Genomic DNA, 23,863 nt, shown 5'->3' on the forward strand with positions numbered 1-23,863 from the left:
TCCTATTGAACGGTTTTTGGGAAAACTTAAGCGATCTGTGGGGAATAAAACTTGTCTAAAAGGTTCGTTTGCAGAGTCATATATTGATAATGAGTGGCATACCTTTTGTTCAATGTATTTTCGTGGGATTAATACTAGATTTACAAGACTGGACCGAAATTATGAAGGTGGGCGAGAGATGGGAGTCTCATCGACATTTTCTTTATTTTCCCAGACCGTGCATCCCATACGCGCACAAGGGGGCTACGATCTATGTTCGGGAGAATTTGAAAGAGCTCGATGGTATGTCTTGAATAACTGCGCAGAGATTGATCAGTACTTAAGGTTAGTGATGATTCTCTAAATTACTATTATCTTTAAGTTTATGTATAATAATATAGTATAACTTTATACAAATTAAACATTCACATGAATATGCATAGCGAACATATACAACTACTTCGCTCGAATGGTGTAACTGACGTAGAAAAGACGCACGAAGAGGAATTTGCGTCGTGGTTTGAACATACGGTATTACTGTTAATCCCCATTTTATAATGCGAATTTCATACCACTAAACTCTACTTTTTTTTGTATATAATAATATTTATTGATATAAGTTGCATTGAAATATGGTGAAAATTCATCAGAAATCTCACCAGAACTGTATGCTCTAGCATGAGATCCGTCCAGGCGAGCCATCCATTACTCAGGATGTTTGGTGTGTTGATATAGATTTCACACAACTGATAGAGAAAGATATAGGAAAACTCAAAATTGTGAGGTCGTAATCGAAGGAAGCCATGGGGATGATAACATTGACTTCTACGGAATCGTGGAAAATATCATAGGGTTAAAGTATGTGGGGGATATATGGTCTGGTTGTTTAAATGTGATTGGTGGGATATCTCAAATCCTAGGTTGGGAGTGCGTAACGATGATTATTTTGTGAGTGTCAATACATCTCGCACATGGTATGAGGACGATCCTTTTGTTCTCGCTTGCCAAGCGAATCAAGTTTTTTATTTAGATAATCCGAAGTACGGAAACCCATGGCGGGTAGTGGAGAAGTTTGCACCAAGAAATATATATGATTACATTCTAGAGGCAGACGAACCACATGAAGAAGTTGATAGTCCAGGAAATGAAGAAGCATATCAAGAAAGTGAAGTAGGCATCAATCTATTTGTTGATTTAAGCCAATATGATATGGTTCCATTGCGTAGAGAAGATGTTCAACCCGAAGTAATTGAGGGTGAAATATCGGAAGAAGATTAATCAACTAAAGTGTCTAGTGAGGATGAGGGCGACTGGTCCAGCAAAACGGATAGTGAATGAATTTCAAACATTAATTTCTGTAAGTAATATTAACATAAATATTTTTAACATTTGTTTGAATAATAACTTGATACAATTTCAAATAGATATGCCTCCCAAACGCAAAGCAACACGTGTGCCATCCCCATCCATTATTGACTCCCCGTGTGGTTCACCTGTCATCAATAGTGAACCAACATCACCAAGCCTAGAACAAGGTATTTTATCAAATTAGATATCATATTTTATGCTCAATTTAAGTAATATATCTATAAAATAAATTAATTTAATTAAAAAGTTATGCTTTAATTGTTGTATATATAGTTGTTGTAAGCAAGCATCGAGGTAGAGGCACTACGAGGGCTGTCTGCATAGAGAAAGTAAGGAAAATTGGTAAAATCAAGGTTGATATTCCTAATGATCACACCAGTGGCTCCGGAGATTCGGCAGCGTGGCTTGCTTCTTATGTTGGTACACTTACTCGCACGTATGCACTGATTGCTATATCATTTTGGTCTAAAGTTCTCCAAGATATGAAAGACCACATAAAAGACCGTTGTTTGGTAATAACCTACATCTCAATCAACTAAGTATACAACATGTTACTTTCAAGTTACTTTGTATTTATAGTAATTGTTTATAATTTTCAAAAGGATGAGTTTGAGTTTAATTTTGGCCAAAGAGAGGATCGATTAACGGTTGAGGAATTGATGTCGAATGCATTTCGGAGGTACAAAGGTCGATGCCATGCACATTATAAGAAGTTCAGTACTACAATAGAGGCGCGCCAAAATCCATTCCAAAATATTCCACCAAACGAATGGGAGAAAGTTTGTGATATGTTTGAAGATCCTGCTTATCAGGTAATATCGCTGCTATCTTTTTTTAATAATATATTACATATGTATTAAACATATAGACTAATATTTTTTTCTTTTAGCAACGGAGTACTGTGAACAAAGCAAATAGATCAAATTTAAAGATAAACCATCATGTAGGTTCTCTATCTTTTCATCGTTTGTCTAACAAAATGATAAGTTATTTTAGTACCCGTTATATATTAACATATAATACACATTTTCTGTTTTAAATTCTAATATAGATTTTCCTTTTACAGAAAGAAGAAAGTCCTGCTGACTATGATTTGACCCAATTGTATGCTAAAATATATAAAAATTGTAATGGTGTTTGGGCCAGTCCTGAAGCAGAGGCAAATTATGTAAGCTTAAGTTTTTTTAATTTCATTGTCACATAATATTTTTGTTACTTATACCAACTTTAATGTTTTTGTTTTTGTAGGACAAGATGATATCTCTTAAGGAAATTGTTGCGGATCCATCTGATGCATCATCTGTCAAAGATGCTCAGATCCTTTCTCAAGTTCTTGGATCACGTTCTGGATATTTGAGGGGTTTAGGACATTGCGTAAAACCATCCTCATCATCATCATCAGCCTATTCTCGAGCCAAATCGAATGACGACAAGACTAAAGAATTGGATGAAGCAGCACTTGAGATAGAACGATTGAGGTCCGAGAAAAAAGAGCTGCTGACTCAATTAGATCAAGCAGCAGATTTGGAGGCAAGATTAAAAGAGAGGATGCAGTTGAATAACCAAAAAATGTTTGAACAATTCCAGTCAATGATGTCCCAAAACTCTATGACACCACCATAGTCTTCAAATTTATATTTTCTTTAATTGCATTTATATTATGAAGTTTGCACTACTTTGAACAATTGATGTTTGAATTACAATGTGTAATATTAGTATGGTATTTTTAATTCAATTGTGATCTGTATGATTAATACAGTTCGAACGATAAATTATCATTAACACATTCGAACCAAAACAGACTCATTCGAACAAAAATAACCCATTCGAACGACAAACGATATATACAGACATTCGAATAATAAATTATTTATTCGAACAACATTTATGTGCAAAAACCCGTTCGAACGAATATAATTTTCGAAATTAAAATTTCTGTTCGAACAGACATAAGTTTTGTTCGAACACAAGTCGTTTGAAAAATTTATTAGTTCGAACGCATAAAAACTGTTCGAACACCCAATTCGTTCGAACAAAATCAAATATGGACATTAGTTCGAATGAATATTTCATATTGTTCGAATGGACGGCTTCGTTCGGACGGATAAATATTTCATTCGAACAATATATTGAGACGAAATCGGGTCATCTCAAAAAATATTATCCGTTCGAACGGTTTCGACTGGATCAGCCCAATTTCGTCTCTAAAAATGATTTTTTGATACAAATTTGATTTTCGTCTTTAAAAAATTTTTGAGACGGTCTTTCCGAGACAAATTTGAGACGAAATTTTTCGTCTCCAAATCCAATTTGGGAAACACAATTTGTTGTAGTGATATATATAGGTACTATATGTCAATCATGAGTTTAAAAGGACTCTCATTGGATTAGCTTTAGCTAATCCAATGAGTATTTAGCTATTAAAGAATAAAATATACTCACATTGGATTAGTCAAATTCTAAATATTTGGAATTTAGCTACAGTGACTTTCAAAAGTTTTTTCAAATTTGAAGGTTACTGTACATACATCAAATACATATTTTATTAATTATTTCTTTCTCCCTTTCTTTCTATCACATATTTTATCACAATTAATATATTAATTTGACTTAGTGATATATTAATTTAATAAGAACATGAATACTAATTAATATATAATAGGTAGAATAGTAAAATATGATAAAATTAAATAAATTAATAATTAAAAAAATTAAATATTTGTGAAATTATTAGTTATTCATTACCATATAATGAATAAATGTATAATCTAATGTGGAGATTTAATGTGAATAACCAAAACAAAATTTATCTTATATTATTTTATTATTATATAATGAAAAAATAGCTATTCCAATGTAGAGATTTATGTGAATGGAATAGTCAAAAGTTAAATTTTTCTTATATTCATCAAAACTGTCCTTTAAATTTAGTTAGTCCAATGAAAGTAATCTTAGGGCATCCAAATGGAAAATGAATGGAAGTAGTTCATTATAGCTTCAAACCCCACCAAAATAGACGAACGAGCTGTAATATAATTGTCTACTACTTTATATACAATTAAGCTCTGATCTCGCCCCAAACAAAATTAAAGAAAAGGAAATAAATAGAAAAAGAAAAGAACAAAAAGAAAGAGAGAGAAAGAGATCCCTCTTATCTTATAATATTTATATTTGTTTTTATCAGATCTAGACAAAGATTGGGTATATGCTTCCCCATGCATGCAGACATTGCTGATCAAAGGAAGAGGACAGTACAACTGTTTCATGGCCGCCCATTTTAGAAGGCCGGAATCCTCCTCCTCCTCCACGCAGTCTCAGTGCAAATTCAGAGGAAACCAACAATGCGCACCCCACACCCTACGCGTGCGTCCAAATAAGACCTACAGGCTCAGGGTTGCAAGTACTACTGCACTTGCTTCTCTCAACTTGGCCATTGGGGTAAGTATTCGATCTATTCACACGCTTGCATTACTTTTTTTTTTTTCTGTATTTTTAATTTGTAATTTAGAGTGGACGCACAATTTCTTTGATATTAATGCCGATACCATACAATTAGATTTATAAAAATTAAATTATTTATAAATCAAATACTATATATATATATATATTTCACATGTGCATGCCAGTAAGTTTGGATTGAGATTTTTTTCTTTGGTTTTTTTCTTCTTTTTAAGCATAGCCTTTTTTCAATAGGCAGCTGATGAGTGTCATGATACATGACTTCCATTCATCTCAGGGTGGGTTTAGATGTTGAAATGAATTGAGTTGAGTTGAGTTGAGATGATAAAATATTATTAGAATATTATTGTTTATTATTATTATTATTTTGAGATTTGAAAAAGTTAAATTATTTATTATATTTTATTTTAAAATTTAAAAAAATTATAATAATAAGTTAAGATGAGTTGAGATAAACTCAACTTCCAAACAAAGCCTCACTGAAAAATGGCTCACGTACAGGTTCTCAGAAGAATTCATAGTGAACGAGTACAAGAATTTATCATAAACACTAGTTTTTTTTTTTTTTTTTTTCAAACCAGAGGTTGTATAATGAAATTTAAATGATTTGAAAATGATTAATTATTTTTAAAAAAAATGATAGCAGAATGCACGTGCCGTAATACAAAATAGCGCACTTTAGCTGGTGCATGCCAGTGCTACTAGGGGACCCACTGTTTTGACTTCGTTTTATAGCCTGCTCCACTGGACTCATAGACTCATGAAATTGGAACGTCAAGAGTACGTTTGAGTAGTAAGAAATATTAAGAAGTGTTGAGAATATTTGTAAATAATAATAATAAAATATTAAATAATAATAAAAAATAGATGAAAAGTAATAAATAGTATAAAAATAGGTAAAAAATAATAATAAAATAAAGAATAGTAGTGAGAATAATAATTCCGAAAAGTTTTTTTTTCTTTTTTTTTTTTCAATATTTTTTTAAACACTTTAAACATTATAAAAACATATAAAAAAAAATCACAAATTCATTTAAAAACACTTCTTAATAATTAAATAAAAAAATAAATTTAAAGTAAAATAAAATAAAATTTGGTAGAAGATTTTGATACTTATGTGGAAATAATATTTTCCTATGAAATTTATCATCTTAGTTGTAACAACCTGCTAGAAATTCATTGGTGGAATTTCTATTGACTTTAGGAATCTCGTGAAAACCCCATAAATTTTTACGAATCGACCAATCGAATAGGTTTTAGTCTGTCAACATAGTCAGTGTTATCACTCACTATGGTGCTAGTAATATGAGTTTAATTTTTTGAGGTAGTTAGAAGTGTCAGAATGCGTTATGGTCTACGCCATTAGACTCAGAGGATTATTTAGGATTTTATGGCGCAATAACTTATTTTCATAATTCCGGACGAAACGTCTGTTGAAAATTGTGAAATTATTTTTAGGGACACTTCGGGATTGAATTTAGTTAAACGATTTTCACTATAAGTTAATATGAATATTTAGAATTTTTTAGTACTAAGTTTATTATGTATTTTTTTAGAGTGAATAGTAACCTCAAAAAGCGCACCTATTGCAGTGTTTTCAAAATCACAGTGTGGAATGTCCAAATTAGGTTAGAGAAGTTTTATTTAGACACTTGGCAAGATTTTAGCCACACTTAGTAAATGGTATTAGACACTTGACACAAAGAAGAACCATTAGATAGATTTGTGAAGGAATCAATGTGTGAGATCATGCCACCTAAGCAAAGTTGTGTTTTATCTGTTCAACCAAATTGGCCAGACCAAAGAGGGTTTCAACCCTAGCAAAACACTAAATGATTGGAATTCAATTGAAACCTCAAAAGCTTGGTTGAAACCAAAACCCTAAATGGTTTTCCCAAACCCTAAAGTTGGCCTCCAAACCCTTTTTAATCCGATTTCTCGCATTGTATTTAATCACTTGATTAAATCACTTCCACATGCTATTAATTAGTCAAATCCTTGTTATGACATCATTATTCAACCTTTTAAACTTTAGGAATTTGATTGGGTCAAGAAAAATTGATTTTGGGCTTAATAGCATCTCAAACCCTAACCAAACCCCCTTAAACCCCAAATTGAAGCCCACTTGGTGGAGCCCACCAAGGCCCACGAAATTGGCCACCTTGGCAAAGCTTCTTGGAGAAGTTTCCTCCCCCACATGGCAAACCATCCACTGCCATTGGCTGCACCCAATAGTGCCTTGATGTGAAGGAGAAATCCACTCCATCAACCTCCATCTTTCACAGCTGCTGCAAGCAGTCTCTGCCCCTCTCTATTCTCCACTTTATGTCACATATCCACCTCCAATCAAGGGTCATTCAAGCCCATAACTTCTCCCTCCAAAAGTCTAAAGTCGTGCAAGACATACTTCTCTCCATTTTATCACTTCTTTCTCCCGTTCTTAAAGAAAAACCCAAAAGAGCTCTCTCGGGTAGATTTCTGAGACTTTTTGCGTGGCCATTTATGACCCTTTGTAAGTATTTTCGCACAATGATTCCTTCACATAAATTGTTCGTCTTTGAGTCTAGTTTCCTTCCATGGATATATTATTAGTCTCATTTCATTCTCATTTGGTCGGTCAAAAGTATTTTTAACCAAGGAAAGGTCATTCTGGGCGTGAAACTGGAGAGTATGTTATGTTTTGGAAGTTTTGACCAAGCTAATGGACTCATCTTGGTCCGAAAATTTTATGGAGTGTTGTTAACATGTGTTTATGAATGTTCATTGAGGTTTTGTTGCATGAATAAAGCTTTTGATGATAGATTTGCTTATAGTTAGAAACTTGAAAACTGGAAGTGGAAAAACAGTTTCTGTTTGGTGAAAGTTTGAATATTTCGTGGTTTAATCTTATTCCAAAGGCTTTGATATTTTTATATGATGATCCTAAGCCTCTTATATACATGTTAGGATGTTATTTCGAAGATATTTAGTATTATTTTTAAAGATATGATTTTCTATGCAAGAGGATTTCGGTTAGGCCTAAACTTTGATTTTTTGAGTTAGATCCATGTTTTCTTAAATTTTAGCCATGTGTTTTTAAGTTTGATGGTTGGATCTTCTTTAGGACACATTTTTAAACCATGTGATGTGTTAGTTTGAAGATCACATTTCTTTAAGCCATGGATCAAGAGATTGATCATAGTTAGTTGGGAAAATCAGTTTCTGTTTTGGACTAAGTTTAAAACCAAAAACTCCAAGTATTTTTTTGTGTTTTTTGGTGAGTTTTGTTTGATGTTTTAAAGCATGTTTGATCTTAGGATGATGTTATGAATATGTTAGAAGTAAGATTTGATTTTTTAGAATTCTTGGAGATGTTTTTGTTAAGGTCACAACTTGTGATTTAAGGTTTACTTTTTATTAAAAAGTTTGGGTCTTTTTACAAAAAGTTTGGTATTGATAATTAGCTTTTTCTTAATGGATAGTTTTAAGGGTGTTTTTAAACTTAGGATAGGAAGATCTTTGTTACAAGATTTTAATTTATTCATGAGTTTTGGAACTTGAAAGAATTGCAACCAAAATAAGACAAATGGCCTATGTAGGTTTTGGCCATAGTGAGTTTTTCATAGTTGTGATTGGTTTTAAATTTTTCTGAGTTGAGATTTGAGTTTGGGACAAAATTTACATGGGGAATGTAAATTTTGATAATTTTTTGGAATTAGGATATCAAATCCTTAAGTTAGGGGGTAAAATGGTCATTTACCCACATGTAGAGGGTAAAATGGTAATTTTACTCTAAGTTGTCTCTTTTCACATTTCTAATTGTTAGTAATTAATTTCTAACTTTTAGAATAACCTTTTACAGTTCCTCGCTTTATTCTAGTAGAACGCGACGATCGAGGTAAGTTAGCTTTTAACTTACTATCAGCTTAATGTGTATGTGTGATAAGTAAGGGAACTAAATTGTATGTATGCATGTTATCATATGTGTCATGCCAAGTCATTACATATTTATCTGTTACACAGAATTTATTCTGTCATGAATTATTTATCTGTTACACAAGATATTCTGTCACGTATTGCTATACATTGCAAGTATGTCATGTTAAGTTAAGTATGCCATATGTTACATGTATTTCATGTCACGTAATATTCACTGTCACATGTTACGCCATGTTAAGAAATTTTGTCTATTACATGGTATGCTATATTACGAAATGTTGCCTGTTACATGTATGCCATATTATGAAATGTTTCCTATTACATTCATGTTTCAAAGTATGTCATGTATGTCGTCTTACGTTCATGTCACATTACGCTACGTCAAGATTTATGTCTTTTATGTCACGTTTATGTCATGTTCATGTTACGTCACGTTACGAAATGTCATGTCTGCCAGTTAAGTCATTCATGTCAATCACGACCCTAAGCACTAGGATGAGGTAATATCCTAGTGGAACTCCTTTGTTCACACTGGAGTGTCTAAATAGGTGTGAAATTTCCTAAGTTGAGAAAGTACAGTCAACAGGTTGCGAATGGGACCTAATTAGCTTGTCACCGGAGCGCGCCAGGCACTAATGCCGATGGTACCACACATTACGTTACATGTGTCCACAGCAAATGTGGCACAAACAAATAAGTCATGGGGCCACAACAACTGTGGAGCATGAAGTATGGGGCCACAACAACTGTGGAGCATACACTACGTGAGATATAGCAATTGTGACACGTAGAATACGTGGGGCCACAACAACTATGGAGTACGTATTAACACACTCACAGCTGGTATAGAAACCTGTGATGTGATGCGGTAATCGACAGGGACACACGGCTCAAGGGGACTAGTGTAGCACCCATATGGTCACCTTAATGATTAAGTCTATTGAATAAGATTTCAAGTTCATGTATTTCACGTTCAAGTCATGTTTCAAGTTCACGTTATGTTACGTTCAAGTTTACATTCACGCAATCATGGTAATCCCATGAGACAAGAATATGTTTCAAGTTCATGTTATATTATGTTCATATTTACGTTATGTTCCAAGTTCACATTTATGTTATGTCATGCTCAAGTTCATGTGCAAATTATGATATGAACCCGTGGGAATGAATTCCCTTGAACCCACAATCAATTTGAAAACTCCCCAAGAAAGCCAAAATCAAGTCAAGGATGGAGAATCTAGACCCGATGAGAACTCGTTTCAAGAACCTAGATTATATTAAAATCTAGACCCGTTGAAGAACCCGTCTCAAGAACCCAGATTACAAAGGAGGAACGCCACAAAGGTTGTGATTTACCTTTGATAAGTTCAAGAGTTCAATCAAGAACAAGAGGAGAAAACTCAACTCACAAATAAAATTCAATATTGTCTAACTCTCAAATGAGGCTACAAAGAGTTTTTAAAGCCAAACCTAATCAAAACCCTAGCCAAAATAATGCCCCTTTTACCCAAAATTACCCTTGATGAACAGTACCGGCTACAGTACGCGCGGCTACAGTAACCCCAACAGTAAATTGATGAAACCCTAGTTCCTAAAATGTAATTTTCCAAATAAGCCCTTGGCCAAAATACAAGGCCTTCCCAAAAACATAGTTCAAAAGAAATAAGACATGTGAGCCAAGCATCTTCAAGCCCACTTATTCTAAACTAATAAAATAAATCATTTAACCAAATTGGAAGCCTCCAATAACAATAGGCCGTATCTTTAAGTCATGTCTTCCACAGCTTGAATAAAGTGGATCAAAACTGGTTCTTCTTCTTTCAGACCCATCTTCAGTGTTGGGCTCTTGCTGGCTTCATCCCAGGTGGATTGCACCAATCCTTGCATTGCTTCCTTGATCTTCTTGGCCCTTGATCTTGTAATTGGCCCATCTGGAACTTGCAAAGGATCTTTAAGAGTAGGCCCACCTTGGTTCCTATCAAATTATGCATGTTCACGTTCATGTTATGTTTTAAGTCCATGTTATATTTCAAGTTCACGTTCATGCTATGTTTCAAGTCACGTTCATGCTAAGGTTCAGTTTCAGTTTAAGTTATGCCAGTTATGTTATGTTGTATGTCAAGTTATGCTATGATTACTTATGATTTGATTATGCATTCATGCTTTTACTGCCATGCATGCATCATTAACCTGTGTGGAAGTTTTCCGTTAACTTGCTGAGATTTGTAACCAAATCTCACTATGGTAGTCCCAACTACCATTTCTCCCGAATGGTAGATTTTGTTATAGGATCTGAAGCAGAACTGGGAATCGACCAACTGGAAACGGCCGACTAAGCGACGGTGCGACATAGATGGTATTACAATAGTTACCTCAGATTACTACTTGTATTGGTGGAGTTCAATCTCCAGCACTCTTTTGATCACAACCTTATGGACTATTATTCTGATCTTAGTTGTTTAGTATGTCGTTAAGTATAGAGTATGTTTTATGTATTTGGGATTTTTTAGTTTGGTGCATAGTATTGCTAAAGAAAAAAATTATCCGCTGCGAATATTGCATAATGCTAGATGCATGTTAGGAATATTGCATCTTATATGTCATGAACGGGGGGCAGGTAACCTTGTGTTGCATGTCTCGACACTTCAAATGTTCGTCCGATCTCAAGCGGAATTTGAGGGCGTCACATTAGTGCAGTGGGTCACCTAGTATTTATCGTTAAGGGGTATTGGTAGTGTAAATTTATTTTTTTAATATTTTTAATTATTAAAAAAATTAAAAATATATATGATTTTACCAATATTTATTTTTTTAATCGTTAAATAAATAAATTAAAATTAAAATATTCAAATAATAACTTTAAACGTAGCATTTTCATTAAAGAGTAGTGTTGTCCTTTACAAAATGGTAGGTTTGAGGGCCGCATAAATAAATTATCTAAATTGACAACTGAGTGATGCAGCATCCCGAAAAGAAAGAAAGGACAAAAAAGTTTGAAAAATAAAAGGGGGGGAAAGAAATCTAGGATTTGCTTAACGAAAAGTTCTTTAAGCATGATTCCTATTGTTGTTGTGTTTTTTTTTTTTTTCCTTAATTTTCTTACTTTTCCTTTTTTGGAAAGCATAAAACTTCGTAAATTTCTTAGAGCATTGGCATTGAACTCATCAAATGAATTCAATCTTCAAAATTTAATGAATTTATGTTTAAAATCACAATATTGGATTCACCAAACACTAAAATCTGAAACTTTGAGTTACAGTGCATTCCAATTCATCTTCAAATTTAAAAACTCATTATTCACACCCTATAACCATTATTTTATTTACTTAAATTATTGTTTCCCAATTTTGAGTCACAATATATTTAAGTTGGAAAATAATAATTTAAGTATTAAATTAAATTATTAATTAACATATAGTTAGTGTAATTGTAAAATATGAAAATAAAAATAATAATATTATTATTAAAAATTATTTTGATGAATCCATTGATTAATCCAATGTAGGGTTATGGATAGGAAGATTTTAGATTTATGAAAAACATATACTTTTCATCAAATTTTAAAGATAAAAATGATGAATGTAATGCTAATGCTCTTAGGTTGATAGTGGGTAGGTGTGGCGAATATTTGGCGTTTTATCTTTGGCACGTGTGAAAATTTGCATGCATCTTAGTTGTGACGTTCCCAGATTTCGTTTGGGATCGGACGAACATCCGAAGCGTCGGGACATACAATATAAGGTTACCTGCCCTCGCTCATGACATATAAGATGCAATGTTCCTAACATGCATTTAGCATTATGCAATATTCGTAGCGGATAATTTTTTTTTTTTTTAGCAATACTATGCACCAAACTTATAATATCCAAAATAATTAAAACATAAACCATGCATACTTAAAACATTCACTATTATAGCACGGGCCTCAGAAGACTGTAATCTCAAAACAATGGAGATCTGGCTCCATAATTACATTGTCAAAATATACTATTGGGCTAGTTCGTGGAGTAACTCACGTAACTCGACTAACGATGCCAGAATACTATCCAAAGACCTAACTATGGAGGCTGCAAGCTCCGTGTCTATGGCGTCTAGTCAACCTCCTCCAGTCTGCCAATGTCTACTCCCTGCTTTAATCCTGACACATCGCCTACCATTCAGGGGGAATTACAAATCTCAGCAAGTTAATAGGAAACATCCACACAGGTTAAGGATGCATGCATGGCAGTAAAAGCATGAATACATAATCAAAATCATAAATAAGTATAACATAACTTGACATACAGTATGGCATAAATGACATAACTTGAACTGAAACTGAAACTTAGCTTAACGTGACATAACATATACTTGAACTTAAAACATAACATAGAAAATCAACATAGCATGAACATGAACTTGAAACATAACATGGACCTGAAACATAGCATGAACATGAACATACATAATTTGAACATGGACTTGAACATAACATGAACTTGAGCATAACATAACATAAACGTGAATTTGAAACATAACGTGAACGTGAACATGACATAACATGAACATAAACTTGAACATAACATGAACGTGAACTTGAAATATAATATGGACTTGAAACATAGCATGGACGTAAACATAAATAACATGAACGTGAACTTGAACATAACATGAACTTGAAATATATTCCTCTCTCATGGAGTCACCATGATTGAGTAATCTTATCTCATGGGGTTTCCATGATTGCATATTCTTATCTCATGGGGTTACCATGATTGACATGAACTTGAAACTTGACATGAACGTAAACTTGAACATAACTTGACGTGAAACATGACTTGAATGTGAAATACATGAACTTGGAATCTTATTCAATGGACTTAATTAATAAAGTGACAATACGGGTGCTATACAGGTCCCCTTGAACCGTGTGTCCCTACCGATTACCACATCACAATACAGGTGTCTATACCAATTGTGTGTGCGTTAATACATACTCCACAGTTGTTGTGGCCCCACGTATTCTACGTGTCACAATTGCTCTGTCTCACGTAGTGTATGCTCGACAGCTTTTGCGGCCCCCTACTTTATGCCCCACAGTTGTTGTGGTCCCATGAATTGTTTGTACCACACTTGCTTTGGACACATGTAACATAATGTGTGGCTCCATTAGCGTTAGTGTCTGGCGCGCTCCGGTGACCAACTTATTCAGTTCCTAGGCGTTAGCATCTGCATCTCCCTGAGTGACAACATATACTCTCATGGGCACGTGCTGCTTCGGCTTTGGTTTGTAGCCGCTGTTGAGAGAAACCCCCTTTCTTTCATTCCTCAAAGCAACACTGGGGCAATCTTTGATCATATAACCCAGTTGGCCACACCTGAAACAAATTCCCAACACAATTCTGCACTTGCCTCCATGGTGTTTACCACACTCTCCACAAGGTGGAAATGTAATTGGCATCAAGCTCCCAGTCTCAATGCATTTTCCTTTATCTGATCCAGTAAACATCTTCTTCATTTATGAACTTTCTTCAGCAACATATGATGAAGTCCTCTTTCTTTCCAAAATGATCAGGGCAGTCGAACCCTTCTGCTCTATCTTTGCTATCGAGGCCACGTTTATTAACTCTTGGTAATTCTCTATTCTTAGGCAAGCTACTTGGTTACGGATCCTTGGCTGAAGTCTAGCTTGAAACTTTTGCGCTTGCATCTTCTGAGTAGAAATCAAGTGTGGTGCAAACCTTCCTAACGCCATAAACTTAGCGACGTACAGCTCTATGGTCAAACTGCCTTGAGTTAAAGTCGTGAACTCCTGCGCCTTCAGCTGTTTGACAGAATCTGGGAAGAATCTATTGTCAAACTCTTCCTTAAATCTCTTCCAAGATAGTGCAGCCAAACTTCCTACTTCCCTAACTAGAAGCTACCTTTGCGTATCCCACCATATTCCAACTTCTCCTTGGAATAGGTATCAAGCGTATAGACCTTCTGGTCCTCAGTACATCCATAGATCTCGTAGGTCCTTTCGAGATCCATAATCCATTTCTCGGCTCTTAGTAGCCCTTCATTATCAGAAAAATTGGGGTAACGATGGATCAAAAACTTCTCATACGTACAACCCTGACTTCGGGTTGGGGTACATGCACTTGTTGTTGTTGTTGTTGTCTAAGCAAGCCAATCAACAGACATACAACTTCAACTAATCCTCCATCCATCGGGGGATTCTGATTCTCCTGATTTTTGGCTCTCTCAGGGTTCTGAGGTATCCTACCGCGAGTCATGTATCACTTCCTGAAACACACTAGTAAATGTATTACAACCACGTACTATCTCTCATACTTAAAAAAATTCAAGCCTAATGAAGACTAAAATTTTAAGCCTAATATTTGGTACATTTCCTAAGGACATGTGGATTTAAACCCATAGATGTATTACTCTGATACCACCCTATGACGCCCACAGATTTTGCTTGGGATCGAACGAACATCTGAAGCGTCGAGACATGTTACACAAGGTTACCTACCCCCGTTTATGATATATAAGTTGCAATGTTCCTAACATGCATCTAGCATTATGCAATATTCGCAGCGGATAATTTTTTTTTTTTTTTTTAGCAATACTATGCATCAAACTTATAATATCTCAAATACTTAAACATACTTCATACATAAAGACATACTAAACAACTGAGATCACAACACTAGTCCAAGATGGTTGTGAACAAAAGAGTGCTGGAGATTGAACTCCACAAAATACAAGTAGTAACCTAAGGCAACTACATCTAAGTCGCACCTTTACTTAGTCGATCGTTTCTAGTTGGTCGATTCTCGGTTCTCCTTCAAATCCTGTAACAAGATCTACCATTCGAGGGGATGGTAGTTGGGACTACCACAGTGAGATTTGATTACAAATCTCAGCAAGTTAACAAAAAACCATCACACAAGTTAATGATGCATGCATGACAATAAAGGCATGAATGCACAATCAAAATCAATAGTAAACATAACATAACTTGACATAACATGGCATGAAATAATAAGCATAACATGACTTGACATAACATGGCATGAAATAATAAGCATAACGTGACTTGACATAACATGGCATGAGTTTACATAACTTGAACTGAAACTGAAACTTAGCTTGACGTGACATAAACTTGAAACTTGACATGAACGTCAACTTGAACATAACATAACATGAAACATGACTTGAACGTGAAATACATGAACTTGGAATCTTGCTCAGTAGACTTAATTAAAAAAGTGATCATACGGGTGCTACACGGGTCCCCTTGAGCCGTGTGTCCCTGCCGATTACCGCATCACAACACAGGTGTCTATACCAGCTGTGAGTGCGTTAATACGCACTCCACAATTGTTGTGACCTCACGTATTCTACGTGTCACAATTGTTGTGTCTCACGTAATGTATGCTCCACAGTTGTTATGGCCCCATGAATTGTTTGTGCCACACTTGCTGTGGACACACGTAACATACGGTGTGGCTCCATCGGAGTTAGTGCCTGGCGCGCTCCGGTAACCAGCTAGTTACGCCCCATTCGCAACCTATTGACTGTATTTCATCAACCGAGCGAATTTCACACCTATTTAGACACTCCATCGTGAACAAAGGAGTTCTACTAGGATATTACCCCATCCTAGCGCTTAGGATCGTAATTGACATAAATAACTTAACTAGAATACATGACAATTCGTAACATGACGTGCCATGAACGTGACATAAACGGCAAAAGTCCTGACGTAGCGTAACGTGACATGAACGTAAGACGACAGACATGACATAAAATGTAATAAACAACATTTCATAACATGGCATACATGTAACAGATAATATTTCGTGATATGACATAACATGTAACAGACAACATTTCGTAATATTGCATAACATGTGACAGTGAATATTACATGACATGACATTAATGTAACATAAAGCATACGTAATGTGACATACTTGCAATAAAAAGTAACATGAGACAGAATATATTGTGTAACAGATAAATATTTCATAACAGAATAATTTGTGTAATAGATAAACATGTGATGGCATGGCATGACATGACATGACATATATAACATCATACGAACTTAAATTGTAGTTCCCTTATCCATCACACATACATAGTAAACTGATAGTAAGTTAAGAGCTAACTTATCTCGATCGTCACGTTCTACGAGAGTAAAGCGCGAAACACGAGGAACTATAAGAGGTATTCTAAAAGTTAGACATTTAATTACGAACAATTAGAAAAGTAAAAAGGGACAACTTAGAGTAAAATGACCATTTTACCCTCTACATGTGGAAAAATGACTATTTTACCCCTAACTTAATTATTTCACATCCTAACTCAAAAAATGACAAAAATTTACATTCCTCATGTAAAGTTTGTCCTAGGCTCAAATATTAACTCAGAATAAAACCATTCACAACTATGGAAAACTCAAAATGGCCGAAACAGTCATAGGTAATTTCTCTTGATTTTGGTTGCAATTTCTTCCATCTTCAAAACCCATGATTAAACCAAAATTTTGTAACAAGGATCTTCCTATCCTAAGTTTAAAAATACACTTAAAAAATATCCATTAAGAAAAGCTAATCATCAACACCAAACTTTTTGTAAAAAGACCCAAACTTTTTAACATAAAGTAAACCCTTAAATCACAAGTTTTGACCTTAATAAAAACATCTCCAAGAATTCCAAAAAATCAAATCTTACTTCTAACATGTTCATAACATCATCCTAAGATCAACCTTGATTTAAATCATCAAACAAAAGTCACCAAAATCACAAAACAATACTTGGAGTGTTTGGTTTTATACTTAGTCCAAAAACAGAAACTTTTCTCTCAACTAACTTTGATCAATCTCTTGGTCCATGGCTTAAAGAGATTTGATCTTCAAACTAAAACATCTCATGGTTTAAAAAATGTGTCCTAAAGAAGATCCAACCATCAAACTTAAAATCACATGGCTACAATTCAACAAAACATGGATCCAACCCAAAAACATCAAATCTTAGGCAAACCGAAATCCTCTTACATAGAAAATCATATCTTTAAAATAAATACTAAATATCTTTGAAATAAAATCCTAACATGTATATAAGAGGCTTAGGATCATCATATAAAAATAGCAAAGCCTTTGGAATAAGATTAAACCACGAAATATTTAAATTTTCACAAAACAAAAACTGTTTTTCCACTTTCAGTTTTCAAGTTTCTAAATCTAAGGAAATCTATCACCAAATGCTTTATTCATGCAAAAAAACCTCAATAAACATTCATAAACACATGCTAACAACACTCCATAAAATATTCGGACCAAAATATGTCCATTAGCTTGGTCAAACATTTCAAAAATACTTTTGATGGACCAAATGAGCATGGAATGAGACTAATAATATATTCATGGAAACTAGACTCAAAGAAGAACAAATGTTATGAAGGAGTCATCGTGAGAAAATACATATAATGGGTGGAGAATGGCCATGCAAAAAGACCCCGAAATCTGCCCGAGAGAGCTCTTTTGGGTTTCTCTCTATGAACGACAGAAATAAGTGATAAAATGAAGAGAAGTGTGTCTTGCACGACTTTGGACTCCTAGAGGGGGAAGTCATGGGTTTGAAAGACCCTTGATTGGAGTTGGCTATGTGACATAAAGTGGAGAATAATGAGGGGCAAGGACTGCCTGCAGCAACTGTGAGAGATGGAAGTTGATGGAGTGGATTTCTTCTTCACATCAAGGCACTATTGGGTGTAGCCAATGGCAGTAGATGGTCTGCTATGTGGGGGAGGAAACTTCTCCAAGAAGCTTTGCCAAGGTGGCCAATTTCGTGGGCCTTGGTGGGCCCCAACCAAGTGGGCTTTAATTTGGGGTTTAATGAGGGTTTGGTTAGGGTTTGAGATGCTATCAAGCCCAAAACCAATTTTTCTTGGCCCAATCAAATTTTCCATGGTTTCAAAGGTTGGATAATGATGTCATAACAAGGATTTGATTAATTAATAGCATGTGGAAGGAATTTAATCAAGTGATTAAACACAATGCTAGAAATCGGGTTAGAAAGGGTTTGAAGGACAAGTTTAGGGTTTGGGAAACCGTTTAGGGTTTCAGTTTCAACCAAGCTTTTGGGGCTTCAATTGGATCCCAACCATCTCGGGTTTTGCTAGGATTGAAATCTTCTTTGGTCTGGCACAAATTAGTTGATCGGATGAAACAGAGATTTGCTTAAGTGGCATGATCTCACACCTTGACTTCCTTCACAAATCCATCTAATGGTTTCTCATGGTGTCAAGTGTCTAATACTAGTCACTATGTGTGGCTAAGATCTTACCAAGTGTCCAAATAAAACTTCTCTAACCTAATTTAGACATTTCACACTATGATTTTAAAAACACTACACTGGGTGTGCTTATCGAGGTTATTATTCACTCCAAAGTAATGCATAATAAACTTAGTACTGAAAAAGCCTAAATATTCATGTTAACCTATAGTGAAAATTGTTTACCGAAATTCAACCCTGAAGTGCCCCTAAAAATAATTTCACAATTTTGAATAGGTGTTTCGTCCGAAATTGTCAAAATTAGCAATACTCCTTAAAATCCTAAATAATCAATTTAGTCAAATGGTTTAGATCATAACACATTCTGACACTTTTAACTACCACAAATAATTAAACTCATATTCTAGCACCATAGTGAGTGATAACACTGATTATGTTAACAGACTAAAACCTGCCCGATTGGTCGATTCGTAAAAACTTATAGGGTTTTCACGAGATTTCTAAAGTCAATAGAGATTCCACTAGTGAATTTCTAGTGGGCTATTACATAAATCCTATCTGTTTGACTCTGAAATGCACTTTATCTGTTGAACATGGTTTGTGTGATACATCTGGACCATTTTGGTGTATGCATACCTGCTCTACGACTTGTCCATCACTAGATCGATCCATTCCTATGAAGATCATACATCCACCATACCATTAGTTTAGGTTAAATTGTTAAGCTCGGATCTTTCCTTGCCCACAAACATATGGGATAGAGTTAGGGTTTGTCTGGATATTTAGAATATTTGTAAATAGTAATGAAATAGTTTGTGAATGGTAGTGAAATAATTTGAGTTATAATCAGGTTTTATTGGATTTTGAAAAATGAGAGAGAAATAGTTGAATAAAAATATTATGAACTTAAAAAATTATTTGAATATTATTTTTTAATATTAGTTTTGTTATGATATTTGAAAATGTTGTATTACTTTTTGTATTTTGTTTGAAAGTTTGAAAAGTTGTAATCATTAGATGAAAAGTTAAAATTTGAAATTGAAAAGTGTTTTTTGTTTGAGTGATATTTTAAATATTTCATGATATCTGAGAATACCTTAGTGTCCAAACTAGCCCTTAGAATATCTCAGAATTTTGTGAATAGTAGTGAAATGATTTATAAATAGTAGTGAAATAGCTTGAGTTAAGATAATTTATTAGATTTTGGAAAATAAGAGAAAAAAACCTAAATAAAAATATTATAAAGTTAAAAAATTGTTTGAATATAATTTTTTTAATATAATTTTCATTTTGAAAATTGAAAAAGTTATATTGTTTTTGTGTTTTATTTGAAAGTTTAAGAAAATTATATTGAATTTTGTGTTTGAAAATTAGATAATGATTAGATGAAAAAATTGAAAATTTGAAATTGAAATCTTCAACCAAAGAATATTTTTTGTTTGAGTGATGTTTGTGAATGAAATTATGATAAATTTTGAGAATACCTCATTACCCAAACAATGCCTTAATTTATGTGTGACTTCAATATTCATCATTAAATCATGGCTTGTCTAAAAAATATGTAGATGATCATACTATCTCTTTCAATAAGTGGGCTCAAAACGAGATAAAGTATGGAGTATTCGGGGTTTCTAACTCGAGACTAATATACTTTATAGATGCATATTGTCATCATAATTTATCCCAAAAACATGTAAATCAGACTCTTTTAAACTGAGTTGAATTGAGTTGAGATGAAAGTTAAAAATTGAATAAAATATTGTTAGAATATTATTTTTAATATTATTATTATTTTGGGATTTGAAAAAGTTGAATTATTTATTATATTTTGTCTTGGAATAGTTGAGATGAGTTTGGAATCCAAATGTACCCTTAATTAATTAAGTATGGTAGAGTGTGAAATTAGGTTTTAAATTGGGACATATGCCCCGATACTATATTACATTACCACTTATATATCTAAGAGAATAAATTCATGCAAAGATGGAAATTTAAATTTAGAGTTCTTGATCTACTCAATAAGTATGTGGTATAGGACTGCTGAGTATAATTTTTCTTTTGATTATATTATAACATCATCATATATATATATTAGTCACCCGTCAAGACAATTGCTATACTTTCTTAGCCAGCCTTGCAATCTTTTTTGAGTCAACTTGTAAATTTATCCACTTCGAATAATCTGTGATCATTACTACATGTTTGTTTTCTTTTAGAATCACAAAATGGTGGTGGTGGAAGCTGACGGGAACTATCTGCAACTGTTTTCGGTGGACGACTTGGACATATACTCTGGCGAAAGCTACTCAGTCCTGATAACCATAGACCAAGACCCTTCCAAGAATTACTGGCTCTCTGTAGGTGTAAGAGGAAGGCTTCCCGAGACTCCTCCTGGCCTTGCCATTCTGAATTACAAGCCAACTTTTGCATCAAAGCTCCCAACTTCTCCACCACTGGTGACTTCTCGATTGAATGATTATAGCCATAGCAAGGCCTTCTCTGAAAAGATTTTTGCTCTGATGGGGTCTTCAAAACCTCCTAAAAGTTATGAACGTCGGATCATTCTGCTCAACACTCAAAATAAGATCAATTGTAATGCCACGTTCCCGCAGGGATCGAAGAGTTACTCCCTATAACTTAAAACTCACATTTCATCATAATATTTATAGACTCCAAAATATAACGTCATCAGAAAACTACAAAATTTCTTAATAAAATCCGTCACTTTTCAGAAATCTTCTATGAGTAATCCACTATGCTTAAATAATCATCTTACCGATGCTCCATAATCCTGATCCTTAGCTGGACTATTCAAAATCATCTGAAAAATATATGGAGATAAGGGGTGAGTTATCAACAACTCGATAAGCAGAGGACATATACTAGTATATAAACATGAGCATTTTCACAGAGTTCAGAATGCAAAAACAAAACATTTCAGTATCAATATGCAAATCTAAAAAATACATATTATCAGAAAATCAGAGCGACTTTTCAAACATTTCATATTCAGAAACCAACTTTTCATATTCAAAGACTCATTTGGCACAACATGACTGAACATATTCGTCTTATCATATCATATCAGAGCATCGTATTAGAACAGAGACCATGTTTAACCCCTGTGGTAGGGTTGTGCATCCTGCGGAAAGCCAAGCAGAACATAAATCACCATGTTACCAAACCAATTGCACTCAAAATAGAAAAGCACTATTATATCCCGTGGCGGGCCAGAGGTCACTATTGTATCCCGTGATAGGGCCAAAGGTCACTATTATGTCCCGCTACAGGGCCAGAGGTCACTATTATATCCCGTGACAGGGCCAGATGTCACTATTGTATCCCGTGACAGGGCCAGAGGTCACTATTATATCTCATGACAGGGCCAGAGGTCACTATTGTATCCCGTGACAGGGCCAAAAGTCACTATTGTATCCCGTGACAGGGTCAGAGGTCACTATTATATCCCGTGACAAGGCCACATATCAGAGCAAAACAGAATCAGAATCACCATATCAGAATCAGAATCAAAGTCAGAACAAAATCAGAAAGTCATGCCAAAGGTTTTTCAGGTGCCACATCTTATCAACACAGAGTACTGAACATAATCAGATCACAAAAACATAACTTATACACAAAATTTCATATTCGCCCTCTTTTTCAAAGTTCAGAAACAGAATGTCAAAAATAAGTTCATGTCTACACCAGTCATGACAGAAAATACTTTTTTCTTAAACAGAATCTCATGAATAATGTAGAACAAATATCTGAGGTTGTTTTCAGATTTCTTTTCATAGCAAAACATGCACATTTTCCAAAAAGGATCTCAGTTCATTTTATTTAATACAAAGTCTAGCATAGGAACCCTGCTTACCTGGACTTCTTAGTTTTTTCAAAATTTTCCTCAAAATGTCGAATAATAATTAATCGTCACCTATAAAATAATCACATAATTCTCGTAAATTTTCAATTAATCTCATATTTCGATATTCAATCCTACGCTTCTAAAATAACCTATTAAATTCCTCAAAACCTAAAATTTCAAAACATCACTTTCTAAAATCATCACTGTTGATTTAATAACTATGACAAAAAAATTTAAAAGTCAGACCTATTTATTATTGAAAACCAACTATAAAGTTTAATAATGGATAATATTATTATCCCAAAATATTTTAAAATAAACCATAACTATTTTTTAAATAGACTAAATCATATCTAAAGTGTAAAAACAACATTACTCCAATATTATTTACTCTTAAAATAAATCTTTACTTAATAACATGTTAAAATACTAAAGTACCCATAACGTATTATAGATTAATAGAATACTGTGGCTACTTAAAAATCCCATAAAATAAGGCCAACTTAAACAAATGAGTTCAATTGAAAACTAAATAGTTCAAATTAACAATATAATCATTTTTTTTTCTTTATGTATAATAAAAACCAAGCCCAATAAAACATAAACCCATTAAACTAAAACCACGAAACCACATATCAGAAAACATCATACTAAGGGGCAAAACTGTAATAAAATCTCAAAATTATTCTTCTTCCTACGTAAGGCTTTATGGGTGAAAACTATCCTAGTTTGAAAGCTTACCATCAGGGAAGGGAGACATGTGGCGGATCCTTGCTCACCAGAGGGAAGCTCGTGACAGTGGATTGGGGAGGTACTGGGTGGTTGGTGACTTGAAATAACACTAAGAGAGAGAGAGAGAGAGAGCGAGAGAGAGAGAGAGAGAGAGAGAGATGAGGGAGAGCAAACAGAGAGGAGAGTTGAGTTCAGGGGGTAGCTTAACGAGAGGAGAGCGATGAACTTGGATGGAGTGCAACGCCCAACGATACTCTCTGTGTGGTG

The 23,863-nt window shown here is 34.2% G+C and overlaps 1 pseudogene; it reads left to right on the forward strand.

Moving 5' to 3' along the window:
* The window catches only part of LOC108989673, a 74,717-nt pseudogene that overhangs the window by 44,545 nt on the left and 6,309 nt on the right, over nt 1-23,863 (forward strand).

The sequence above is a fragment of the Juglans regia genome, chromosome 14 (assembly GCF_001411555.2).
Source record: "Juglans regia cultivar Chandler chromosome 14, Walnut 2.0, whole genome shotgun sequence".
NCBI classification, from domain to species: Eukaryota; Viridiplantae; Streptophyta; class Magnoliopsida; order Fagales; family Juglandaceae; genus Juglans; species Juglans regia.